Consider the following 12399-nt stretch of genomic DNA (forward strand, 5'->3'; position numbering starts at 1 on the left):
TGTGGATTAGTGAAGCCGGAACACGCGTGTTTGATTCCCAACTCGTGGCCGGTTTGATTAATATTCACCGGCGCCTTGCTCCCAGGTGTACGACCCGCAGAGAGGCGGGAGTTTTGGGTGTTTCTGTGTTTCTGCTCTGATTGGGGATTTGTTCCCTCGTGCACTTTATTTATTTTCTCACCAAATAAACCCGGCAGCCTGAAAGTTGTTGTTTGTGTTGTACTATCGGGCTGAATAAAGAACATGTTGAATAGATTGCCACGTTCTCATGAGAGGAAATTATTATTATTCAGGCTTTTTTTAATTAAAATGGCTTGAGGTGTAAAAAACGATGAATAAGTATCTAAAATCATCTGGATCAAACTTTTCTTTAAAACCTGAAAACACGTTAAAAGAAAAGTTCTGTCTTGTTGCAACTTAATGTGAAAGTTTTACTTCATTTTATTTCAACAAAACTGTGGAACATCAGTCTCCAGTTTTAATTAGACTTGTCCTCATTAGATTTGATTTAATTTTCAATTATGCAATGTTCTATTATCTTCGGTTCTTTTAATTGACAACAATTTTAAAATGCAATTGCACTGTTTTCTGTTTCTGAACAGCCAAGCAGAAGAGGAAATGTGTCTCCTGTGAGTTTTTGTCTCCATTTGTTCGTTGTTTGCAGGATTTTGCAAAAAGTTATTTAACCAATTTATATGAAATTTTTGCAGAGGGGTGGACCATGACATACGGAAGAACAAATTAGGTTTTGGTGTAAATTTGGATCAGGGAGCAGTTGCAGGAATCATTTCACCATTTTCCTTGATATCTCAGAGAACAATTCGTGGATCTTAATGAAAAAAATCAGGTAGGGAACTGATATTTACGAGTGTGAGTGATTTTGTGCAGAAATAAACGTGAATTTAAACGTGGGTTTTATACGAGGACTGCTGGGTCCTCGGCGGAAAGGCAGTGCTGGTTATTAAAATCTGAGCAAAAGTGAATTTAAAACCCCCTTGTGAGGCTGAAACCCTTGTTTCACAACTTTAAATCATCATTTGAAGCAACCGGTCACTCCGAGACGCTGTTTCCAATCTCTCCTCCTCCTCCCCCTGGATCACTAAAAGCCGCTGTTTCATTTCTTTTACCGCAGTAGGTGGGTGTTTGAAATAAGACGTTAGAGCTAAATGATGATGAGAGTTTCCCCGAGTCTGGCTTCAAGGAAAAGGAAAGAAAAGAAGCTAATTTGTGATGAGTCAACCACGGAAAAATAATCACAAGTTCTAATTTTTACTTTCCTAATGTGTCGCAGAGAAGCTGAGCTGCTGCTGGTTTCTTTGGATTTAACTGTCAGCAGAGGGCTCTCATGATCTATCTCATAATGGGCCTGACCTCTCATCTGCATTCTGGGTGTAGTTAATGACACACACCACCATCAGCGTCCTTTCATGGCCATATTGAACCCTGTGGCTCCTCTCTCTCTCTCTCTCTCTCTCTCTCTCTCTCTCTCTCTCTCTCTCTCTCTCTCTCTCTCTCTCTCTCTCTCTCTCTCTCTCTCTCTCTCTCTCTCTCTCTCTCTCGCTCTCTCTCTCTCTCTCTCTCTCTCTGAAGCACTCAAACAATGGCGTAGATTTGCCTCAACGCGTACTTCATATGTGTGTGTGTGTGTGTTTGTGTGTGTGTCCTGCTGCTCGATGTCCCATTGATTTCCTCCACATTCTCCCGTTGAGGCTGAATGAATTGATATCCGTGGTCCGCTCTCTTTTCCCGGTGACCTCCGTGCGAAGGCGTTGATTATTCGTGCACCGCGGGCGTCACGCCGAGCGAATGACCTCGTCAGACCACACGCCGGCCCTCTACCGGGCCAAATAAGTTATCGCCTGAGTAGGAATGAGGGAAAGCAGAGAAATGGCAAAGATGATTTGTTTGGGGGGATGGGAGTTGTGATTATTTTTGTAGATGGAAGATGTCAGCTGCAGGAGAGGTTCATTTAAAAAATATCATCCAACGCCGGAATAAAGAAAGGCCGGACTACTCCGCTACAGCCGGCGCGTCTCCTCCTCTCACTCCGTTGGCAGGCTTTGAATTACCTGCGCTCATCCCTGCCTAAACTGTTCAAATATGTTGGAGGTTGATCAAACAGAAAAGGCTTCTCTCGGAGCGCATCAGAATTCATCAGAATTAATTCGGTGAAACAGCCACGAAATATACCCACCGAAGAAGGGGCCTCTCAGACACGTCTCTCGGAAAAACTGTGGAGATGCGTGGTCCTTTAACTTCACTCGCTCTTTATCTTTAAACACAGATCAGAACTCTGCAGGTTGAGTATTCAGATTCACTTCTTACATTTGGACGTTAAAAAGTAATTTAATATCTCCTGTCGGCCACTTTAACAGCTTTAATCAACCCAACGACTATTTTCATATTTAAAAAGCTGTGAAAAACATCTACCCAGCACTTAAGAGAAGAAAGAGTTGGAGGTTTTTGATTTGTCAGGAGACCAGAAACTCCATTCAAACATTATTATAACTCCAACTAAGATATCCTGATGTTGCTCAGGGGCCCGGCTGACTCAGGGTGAGAGGTGGTTAATCGCAGGTTCCCCTTGTTTAATCTGTTTTTCCTTTCTCCTTTTTCCATCTTTCACTTTACTTATTAAAGCATGAATCATTGTAAACTGCCAGAGATTCTACTACTTTACATGAAATTAGATTCTAAGTAAAAGTCGATTCCCTGCTCCTTATTGTTTGTTTTCATGGTTTCCAGGCAGCGGTAACGAGAGGCAGAGGAGCTACAGAGCAACACAACATAATTAAGACGAAAGGGGGCTGCGACTAATTATCATGACTGTACTTATTTGTGTCGTTAATATTTTGTAGTTATATCATAATAAGCCGTTTGTCTTGCCTCTCGATTCAAACCGTGAGGAAACCAGCACAGGAATCGTTCCGCGGCGGCTATTTTTAACTTGTTTACTCCCGTGTTGCAGTGATAGTGTCGCTCAGCCCCCCCCCCCCCCCCCCCTCGAGACCCTCAATGAATCAAACGCAGCTCGCGACGCACTACATCCCCCGACCCGCTGACAGGCTTATTTCCAGCCACGGAGGAAGCAAACGGGGGAAAGTTATTTACCGGGAGTGGTGGACAGAGAGGAAGATTGGACATCCCTGATCTGTCAAGGACACGACTTTTGGCCGAAGCAGATCCGTCACTTTTATTGCATTGTCTTTGGGCCCATTTGGCGCGAGGGAGATGGAATTGGACGGCTAACGACGGCGCGTCCGCTTCCATCTCGCACTGTCGTCAACCCGCGAGTTTGCAGGACGGAGACAGAGTCCAATCTAAAACCTGTGGATTCGCTCGAACGCGTCTTCACACCCTCAGGAGTTGTACAAAAACAACACAAAGAAACAAAAGGCATCGAAAGACGCGGCCGTGCAGCTTCAACACGTCTCACATGGCGGGAAGTAAATTGAACACCTGTTTTCCCAAAGACCCTCAGAAATCTCGCCCTCACACCAAACTTAATAAACATGGAAATAACTTTGTATGTGCGACGTCCTTCACTTGAAGAGGGAGACATGGATAATAATTGGCATATAATTAGCATCCTAGTCCCTTGTGTGTTTGTTAGTCAGTGAGGAGGGAACGTGCAGCAGCACCACAGAGACCTGTCGCCTGCGGACCTGTGACGTCAGCAGGGGGGGAGGCTGATGGGAATTCAATACACAGCATTCACGCCACCTAATTTATTCCGCAATAAAAATCGGGAGCGGCTTGTTCGTCCACCGGCTCCATTGACGAGTCCGACGTCACCGGAGCTGACGACCCACGAACAGGAAGCGTGTCAAGATCCTGGAGGATTCACTGGGACGTGTGCTGCAGCTGTGGTTTTGAAATCGGTTTTACATAAACCCCATTTTTCTACAAAAATTCATGCTACACACACACACACAGAGTTGTGTCTCCATGACTTCAGTGGACATGACATTGAAAAACTTTGATTTCCTGGAGATTTACTCGAATCCTAACCACAGCTGCTATTTGCCTAACTTCTCCTGATCTAATCCATAACCTAATCTAACCTTAATTCTGACATTCACCTAATCTAACCTAAACCAACCCCCTGACCTAAAACTAACCTGAACCTTGATTTACACTATGGGGACTTGCTTTTTGTCTCCATAAAGAAGACAAGTCCACAAAATGTGACTTTGTGATTCCACACAACATGAGTAACACACATACACACATACACACACAGACAGACACACAGATCCATCCCATCACCATCCCATTGCCTCTGCAATAACCCATTTCAATCCATCAGGGGAAACAGCCCACCACATTCTCTGTGTGCCTGCCGCCGACATTGTCTCCATCCATCTGCAGAAAACACGACTCGCTGCAGCTTTATTTACCAAACCATAAATGTGGCCATACTATATATGTGACGCAATTTGTAAATAAATAAAGGGGGGGGGGGCAGTCCATTTGTGCTGCGCGGACAGATCCAATCATTCCTGTTCAAAATGGAAACACAACCCAGGGCTGATGTGTGGATGCCGGTGGCCTTGAACACGACTCTGGCTCTGCTCGGCTCAGGGTTGAGAGGTGGAAGTGGGTGTGGGGGGGGGAGTAGCTGCTCTTGCCCGCGGTCACAACCCGGGGGACGAAACCGCGACCTTTCAACTTGCCACTGAGCATTAGAAGAGTCAGAGGAGACGCTGCAGAGTGTGTCGGGGGGGGGGGGCGCCGCCTCCTCTGACACCCGGGTTTAACTTCAACGTGCATCACACGAGTCGCCGCCGTGGAGGTGGGTTCATCCTAAGAGGAAAACAGCAAGTGACCGACATGCAGGTCGTTTGATAACAGGAGTTCTCAACTTTGACCTGCGACGTCACATCCTGCACTTTCCCCACATCCAGCAGGCGATGATCTGTGATTGGCTCCGCAGGCGATGATCATTAGCTTCCGCTCACGTAACCGTGACCTGACTCTTGAACGTTCTGGGCCTGATTCTGACTGTCGAGGCTGCGACTGTCACCAAAGTAAGAGCTAAAGCAAAGGGTCAGGGTGACGAGTGGAAATGAAAGAGGAAACACTCTGCATTCACCAAGTCAGTGAGCCAACAAACTAAAATGAAAGTTGATATTTTAAGGATAGAAAGGGACACTGTTGCTTTAAGACAATAAAATTGACAAATCACCATGTTGATTTTGGATAATTACGCCACTTTTGCTCTACTTGGTAAATGTATTGTATTAATATAGCGCTTTTCTAGTCTTGATGACCGCTCAATGCGCTTTACAGTACAGTTTTACATTCACCCATTCACACACACATTCATACAGTGCATCTATTCACAGCACTTTGTTATTCTATGGGGGGCCATTCGGGGTTCAGCATCTTGCCCAAGGACACTTCGGCAGGCAGATGGGTGAGACTGGGGATCGAACTGCCGATCGAACTTCAGGTTGGAGGACGACCACTCTACCCCTCAGCCACAGCCGCCCACTTACTTCTTGTTCCTTTTGATCCAACAAAGCCGTTTCTAACACTTTAGAGTAGAAATCTGTGCCAATTCCCCCTGAAGTAAAGGTAATGAGGTTAATAAATGTCATGTTATTAAAGTTCATTAAGGCGGTGAACTGATTACGGCACCATGATGCAGAAAGAGAAACCACAGCTGAGGGTTTGGTGCTCGGCCGTGGTGCCGCTAGTTTGACCCCCGGCTGGCGGGAGGATCGCTGTTGAGCAGAGGTTCGTGTCCGAGTCACGACATTAACTCGTCCTTGTGGCTGTTCCACCAACAGCCTCCCATGTGGGCGACACCACAAAATAATACAATGTCGGGGGGAAACTGTTCATTCGAATTAAGGCAGTTGTGTGATTTTCTCCGTATCCCTCGCACAACGATAATGTTTAAAGGTCACTCGGGCGCATGATTGAACTTTTCAGGATACAACTGGTGGAGTTTCAGAAACAGACTCACAAGTAAAGGGTAGTTGTTAGGTCTGCCGCCCCGGGGACGAGCTTTACTGCTGTGTAATCCTGTCGTACAGTCTCAGCGGGAGCATAGAGGTCTTAATACATTTCCATCTACATGTTTAATGGCCATTACCTCCTGCTGTACATGATTTGAGAGGAAATGGCTGAAAATGTGTTTTAAAAAAAAGACGGCTTCTGTAAAAGATTTACGCTCGGCCGAGTACAAACGGCACACAGAGGCAATAAAAGAGAATATGCAATAAAAGCTGGTGGGGAAGAGATATTTCAAACACACCTTGTGGAAGCTGCTCTCCCTCTTTTGCATTCATGTGTGAAAACGTCCTCAGTCTGGAAGCAGCAGGGACGTGTCCTGATGTTTAAACTACTTATTCTAATGCTAATCATATTGTATAAGCTTAATGTCCTTATTTGCACATAAAGGTGTCTAGTGCAGGATTTTAATGGAAACTTGGTGAAGCTGCTCTTGGTTCAGTTGTTGGGATCACCGGGGTCTCCCAGTGATGAACTGGTGAGGAGTGGAGGGGGGGGGGGTGGAGACGTCTTTACCACAGCGACGCCTCTTGAACCAGACAATGCATCAGGAAGTCAGGGCCACGCACCCCGAACCCTCGGGGGGGGATGAAACAATATGAATTCACATTGTGTTTCTCGTGTTCTGTCTCCCGGGACGCGTCCTCGAGTCCGGACCGAGCAGCAGGTGAGATGTTGCTTTAGTAACCCGGCAAACAACCCTAAAACTCCAGCGGAGGTGGAGGGCAAGGCCGCGGCCCTGGCCCGGTGTTTATGGTCCGACGGAATGTGAACCCCGGGTGAGAAAAAAGAGGGCGAGTTATAATGAGGCATCCCCCCTCTGCTGGTTGTTTATTTGGACAGACCGGCTGTCTCACAGTTCATGCTGTGGATGGAATACTAATGGACACGACTAATGATTCTCTCTCTCTCTCTCTCTCTCTCTCTCTCTCTCTCTCTCTCTCTCTCTCTCTCTCTCTCTCTCTCTCTCTCTCTCTCTCTCTCTCTCTCTCTCTCTCTCTCTCTCTCTCTCTCTCTCTCTCTCTCTCAAGTCAGGGATTCAAAATGCAAAGTTAATTTACAGCTGACACGAGGGCACGACGACATGGACGCACACTTTCAGAGAATTGAGGGCAAGAAACAAGCTGCTGACAAAGATTTCATCCTCGGGGGGGGCTTTGTCGAGCACACCCTCACTGATCCTGGTTTCTAAATCACTTATTGGCGGGTGGACATAAACGCCATCCTCGGTGTTACAGCAATGACAGAGTGGGGCCTAATCTAATCCTCTCCCCACCCGATGTAGGTGTTTAATTTTCCAAGTCGTACTTTCTCCAGAATCTGGAGCCTCAAGGGAGGAAGAGGAGCGGTGGAAACTCTTCACTGGACCCGATTAAAACCTGCAGAGATTTAGCCAAGGATTAGACACCACCCTCCGGCATGAGGAGGGTGGTGAGGAGGGTGGTGAGGAGAAACTGGGAACATTATTCTCTTATGAAGTATTGAAGATTCAGGCCTTTAAGCAGCCTGGAAACGACCGTTTGACTAAATCAAGATGAGCTTCAAGAGGGAGAAAACTGAGAACTTCTGTCCCGAACATCTCATTTCCCTGAATGAGCCGAAGAGAGAGAAACTCAATGTCTTTTCTTTTTTTCCTCACGCCATCGCTGCACTTAAAACACGACTGGAATCCACGATAAACTACACAGACCTTTCTAATCTGTTGAGTTACATTACCATTAGCGATCCAATTAGCGACGGGATTAGAATAGCAACACTAAGTGGCAGATGCGGTTCCACGGTGTTGCTCGCCATCAATTCCACCTTCCTCTCAAATCCCAGCGTCCCTGAGAGGAAAAGCAACCTGCGTGCTTCTGTTTTTTTTTCTTTCCTTTTTTATACTGATTACGCCTCGCAAGGATCAAATTCTCTGTTTTTAAATTATTACGATATAGTTAATAACCCCACTGGCCATGGATGTGGAGTCCACTCAAAAGCAGCTCTGAACAGAATGAGGTTTCATTGATTGAGCCAATAGATTACAGCATTTAACTGGAGCGTTGGCAACCTATTGGCTGATACGGTATGTAATGGTCCCCTCAGGGTTCACCTTTAACAAGAGCCTGCATCAGGGGAGAAAGTTTCCCCAAGTCGATAACACACTTTTATTTCTTCTGCACCGGTAATCACCTGGAGAGGGATTTAAATAAAGGAGCAGTTGTTCATCATTAGCAAAAGACACTGGGACAACATTCATATATCGGCTAACTGCTAAAATCCAGACAGACTTTGCACAACTTCTCCTCTTTGTCTGCGTTTCTTTCTCTGACAACGTGTGTGTGTGTGTGTGTGTGTGTGTGTGTGTGTGAGAGTCGAAAAATCCTCCCTCAGTTCATTAGAGAAACGCAAACACAACCCTGGACACACACAAACTGGAGTGAAGGGAGCACCCGGAGGGACCCTGAGTATTCCCTGTTTGACATTTGCTCGAGATACACAACTGCAGCTGCTTCTCTGTGCAAAGCTTCACACTGGAACGAGGCAGACGTGCAGAAGTATCAGTTTTACCTTCTTCAAACTGCCCTCATCAATATTTCATACTGCAAATGGGTCAGATGTGAAATGAGGTGCTTATAGTGACGGAGCTTTAGAGGATTATTACCCCGCAGTTCCTCCCAGGCCTGTAGTAGTCTTAATACTTTAAGGTAATAAACAAAGTGAATGTGCTCTGCTCGTTTTAAGCACTACAGAATTCCCTATATAGTGAACCGAATAGTGATTAGTAAGTGATTTCAGACACGGCCCATGTTTCCATATGTAAAGTGAATTCTAGTAAATAAGTAAACTGGTTTTCAGCTGCAGGTTTCTAGTTTTTTCCCTAGACCGACACTGAAATCCAATCAATCGCATCCAATTAATTCCCCGGGAGCGGTCTCACATTACTGGATGTTTACTTTCTCAGTCGAGCTTCAGCTCCAGCCTCATGACTTTTGGCCTTTTGTCACCTCCACGCCGGCAGAGGCCCCGGTACAGCTTGTGCGTGTACGCGTGCGGAGGTGGCTGTGCCAGTGAGTGGGGACACTAATGAGCTGACTGATTACAGTGGAGGGCCCCAGGTTATCATTAGCTCTCTGAGGATCAAACATCGGATCAAGTCAACAGCGCAGCGGCAGAGATGCAGGCCACAATTAGATATTTGTTTTTCCACCGGAAGAGCAGAAAATCGGTTGGAAGTCGAGGGAGGAGGAAGAAATTTGCACCTTTTTTAATTTGACAGTGCAGAGTAAGTTGGAGGAGACGACGCAACATGCCTCAACACCTGTGCACGGACACGACCCCCCCGACTTTGTGTGTTTGAAATCCCTCACCAAGGACGTGGGGACCGACACTAGAGGAACATTCTCTGATCAGCAGCTTAGTGGGTTTGCAGACAGCTTTGATTGGGCCTGTAATGAGATGGCGTCTCCATGAGAACACACGCATTTCCACACGTCACCATTAACCCGGAGAGCCTCGGGAGCCAGCATTGCGTGTCGCCGCAGCGTGTCGCCGCAGGTGAATTACAGAAAACAAATTGGGTGAGATCTCAGTGGAAGGCTCAGGAGATGTGGTTGTGGTCACATCTGCATTTTCAGAGGCTTTATTAAAGGATTATTCCAGTTTATCACAACTATCTTTAAAAAAATTACTTCGACCCCTTGATCACATCTGTGTGATAAGAATTTAGAATCACAAAAACTCTTTTAGTTTGGCCCTTGTCCCATCCACTAACATGGAGGAGCACTTACTGCAGCCAACCACTAAGCTGCTTTGGCTTCAGGTCTCTCAATAAACTGTGATTGATGTTTTATTTTATATTACTACAAAGAGTTTCGTCTTCTCAAAGTGTGAGAAAATACAGGAGGGTATAAAAGAAACTGCTCAGTTGCATTGTGGGAGGTGTAGTATCCATGTGTTTATGGAGCTTGACCCATGTGAAGAAGAAATAGTGAGGGGATTTCTAGTCTGAGCTGCTTTACAACCTGAACGATGGAGGAACATCTTGTGTTTCCTGCTCAGTTAACTCACCACCAGCAGGAAGATAAAACCATAAACTTTAAATGTATATATCGCACCTGATCCTCCTCTAACACTCACGTCTTCAGGGTTTCTCAGCTCTAATCGGCTGCAAACTGCTCGCTGCTGTCTGGAAGTGGACGTAATGAAGGATGTTGCCTTGACAGGCCTCTCTCCTGGCATCCCTCCCCTCCTCTTTTCTTCTACTCCCCCTCTTTTATCCTGTCCTTTTCTGTGGAGGCCCTCCGGACCCCATCAGGGCTCATTCTGTTCATCCCACATGTGAGGGGTCAGTGCGTACCCCACAAGAATAAAACCAGCCACTCAATGTGAGGATCTTTGTGTATGTCCTCACCCCCCTCCACCCCCCCTACCCCTCTTTCTTCCCTTTCTCTCTCTCTCACTTACTTGTGCCCTATAGATGAGAATTGGCTCCTTTCAGGGCAGCTTCCCTCCCCCCCGGAGCGGACTTCTCAGGGCCCTAACAGCGCAATTCTATGCCTTATTGCTCCGGCTCCTCCGCGGAGAGAACAGTCTCGTCAAAGCGTTTGTGAAGACACAGAAGGAAATGAACTGGCTTTGTGCTCAGTCTTGACATATAGGCGAGATCACGTGGTGGTGTCCGCGGGGCAAGTGTTTAACAAGGGGGAAAGGGCAGAATGTGTAAAATGTCTCCCGAAAGGCCTCCAAGTGGCCGAGGTGGAAGCAGAATGCCAGGGTGTACAGTATTTAGAAAGCGAAAAGCTGTTATGAGTTTGGCCTCCGCTGGCCGGTGTCCAGCGTAATCCACATTGTGCTCCGACTTCCTCTGGACCAAAGCCCCTCGAGCTCATCTCCACCTCATGTTTAATCTCCCCCAGCTCTTTCATTAGGACCACACCATGTGTTGATTCTAAAGAAAACGGAGCGGACACCTCATTTCGGGGCAAGAATGAGCCGGAGGGGAGCTTTTGTCCGCCGCAGGAATGCCCATAACACAGAGAGGAACACTTGTTTGGTGTGACTCGGGTTGCTACACCGGGGCTGGAGAAAGCCATGGCAACGGAAGCAAGAAGCTCTGCCGGGCCACATAGCGCTGACACAATACCGGCTGCTCCGGGGGGGTTTGTCATTCCAGTCAGGCCTGACCCAAATTACGACATCCTGGGAAAAAAAGTGGCCCACTTCAACCAGCGGCGGCACATGCGCAGACACACGTAACTGGGCTTGCATTTATTTGGCTGATAGCGATATTGAAACAAAGCATATGGATGTTTGAAGTCTAATCAACCGAGGAGGAGAAGAAAAAAAAATGAAAAAGCCGGTTAATGATTTAGCGCCACAGTCGCACCGTAGCCCACGGCTGCTGGATTATTAGGACTTTTCAATTGTTTACCCAACACGTCTACACGCCACTTTTCCATCTGCGCTCGTAATTCTCAGCATCTCAAGCTTAATAGTCTTTTGTGGGGTTTTTTCTGTGTGTGTGTGTTTATCGTCTCCTATCAACAGCCCGGAGGGAAAATCTGCTCGGAATGGGAAGAGTATAACAAAAGAGGCGATTAGGACCATGTCAGCAGAAGCGTCTTCACTTTCACCGGTTCACATTCCACCGACAGGCAAAAGAGGAGCGTGGAAAATCGACACATGCAAAAAAACAATGTGTGGATCACGAGAGGAACTTTTTTTGCAACTTTACCCAAAGTTTTACGATTGCAAGTTTCTTTTAACCACACACACACTCAGCAAAAAACGGCCTGCACACCATCTTCTCCACTGGAAACACACTTAAAACTTTTCCCTCTTGCCCCAGCTCACCACTTCACAATCTCATCATGCCAACCCCACGCAGGACATGCACCAGTAAGTGTGCAAACAACAAAAAAATCCACTTACTTGAGTTTGGAGGTCTGGTAGTTGTATATATATATCAGAGCTTGAAGAAGTAGTTTCTCTAGACTCTTTTCATCTGCACCTCTGCCCCGCTGCCCTGCCTCTTCAATGCTATTTCTCTTTGTGGGCTGAGCATACGATAGCTGTGTAGTTTGTGTGTGTGTGTGTCTGTGTGTGTGTGTTTATGGGGTGAGGGGAGGTGGGGTTGGGTGTTGAATGCCGGGTTTCCTGACTCGTGATCAGGAGCTCATTACCCCCAAGGTCACTCCAGGGACGCCCCGCCTGGCACTCAGTGAGACACCCGGAGAGGAGACGTGTGAGACAGAGGATGGAGGGAAAGAGGGGGGGGGAAACAGGGGGAACAGCCTAAAGTGGTTTGGAGCTCCGCCGGGAGGAACGCAGGGAGGGGGGGGAAAGAGACGGACATGAAAAACAACAAAACAAAAAATGGATTGCATGACAGAGAGGGGG

General features: G+C 46.9%; 1 protein-coding gene across 1 annotated transcript in view; it reads right to left on the minus strand.

The window, feature by feature from the left end:
• Nucleotides 1-12044, minus strand: part of ptn (pleiotrophin) — a 35084-nt gene extending 23040 nt beyond the window's left edge. Inside the window, exon 1 of the mRNA XM_061075652.1 lies at nucleotides 11932-12044. The gene's annotated coding sequence lies outside the window, so the exon portion shown is untranslated. The remainder of the gene's footprint in view (nucleotides 1-11931) is intronic.
• Nucleotides 12045-12399: the final 355 nt, after the last annotated feature.

The sequence above is a fragment of the Limanda limanda genome, chromosome 1 (genome assembly GCF_963576545.1).
Source record: "Limanda limanda chromosome 1, fLimLim1.1, whole genome shotgun sequence".
In the NCBI taxonomy this organism is placed as follows: domain Eukaryota; kingdom Metazoa; phylum Chordata; class Actinopteri; order Pleuronectiformes; family Pleuronectidae; genus Limanda; species Limanda limanda.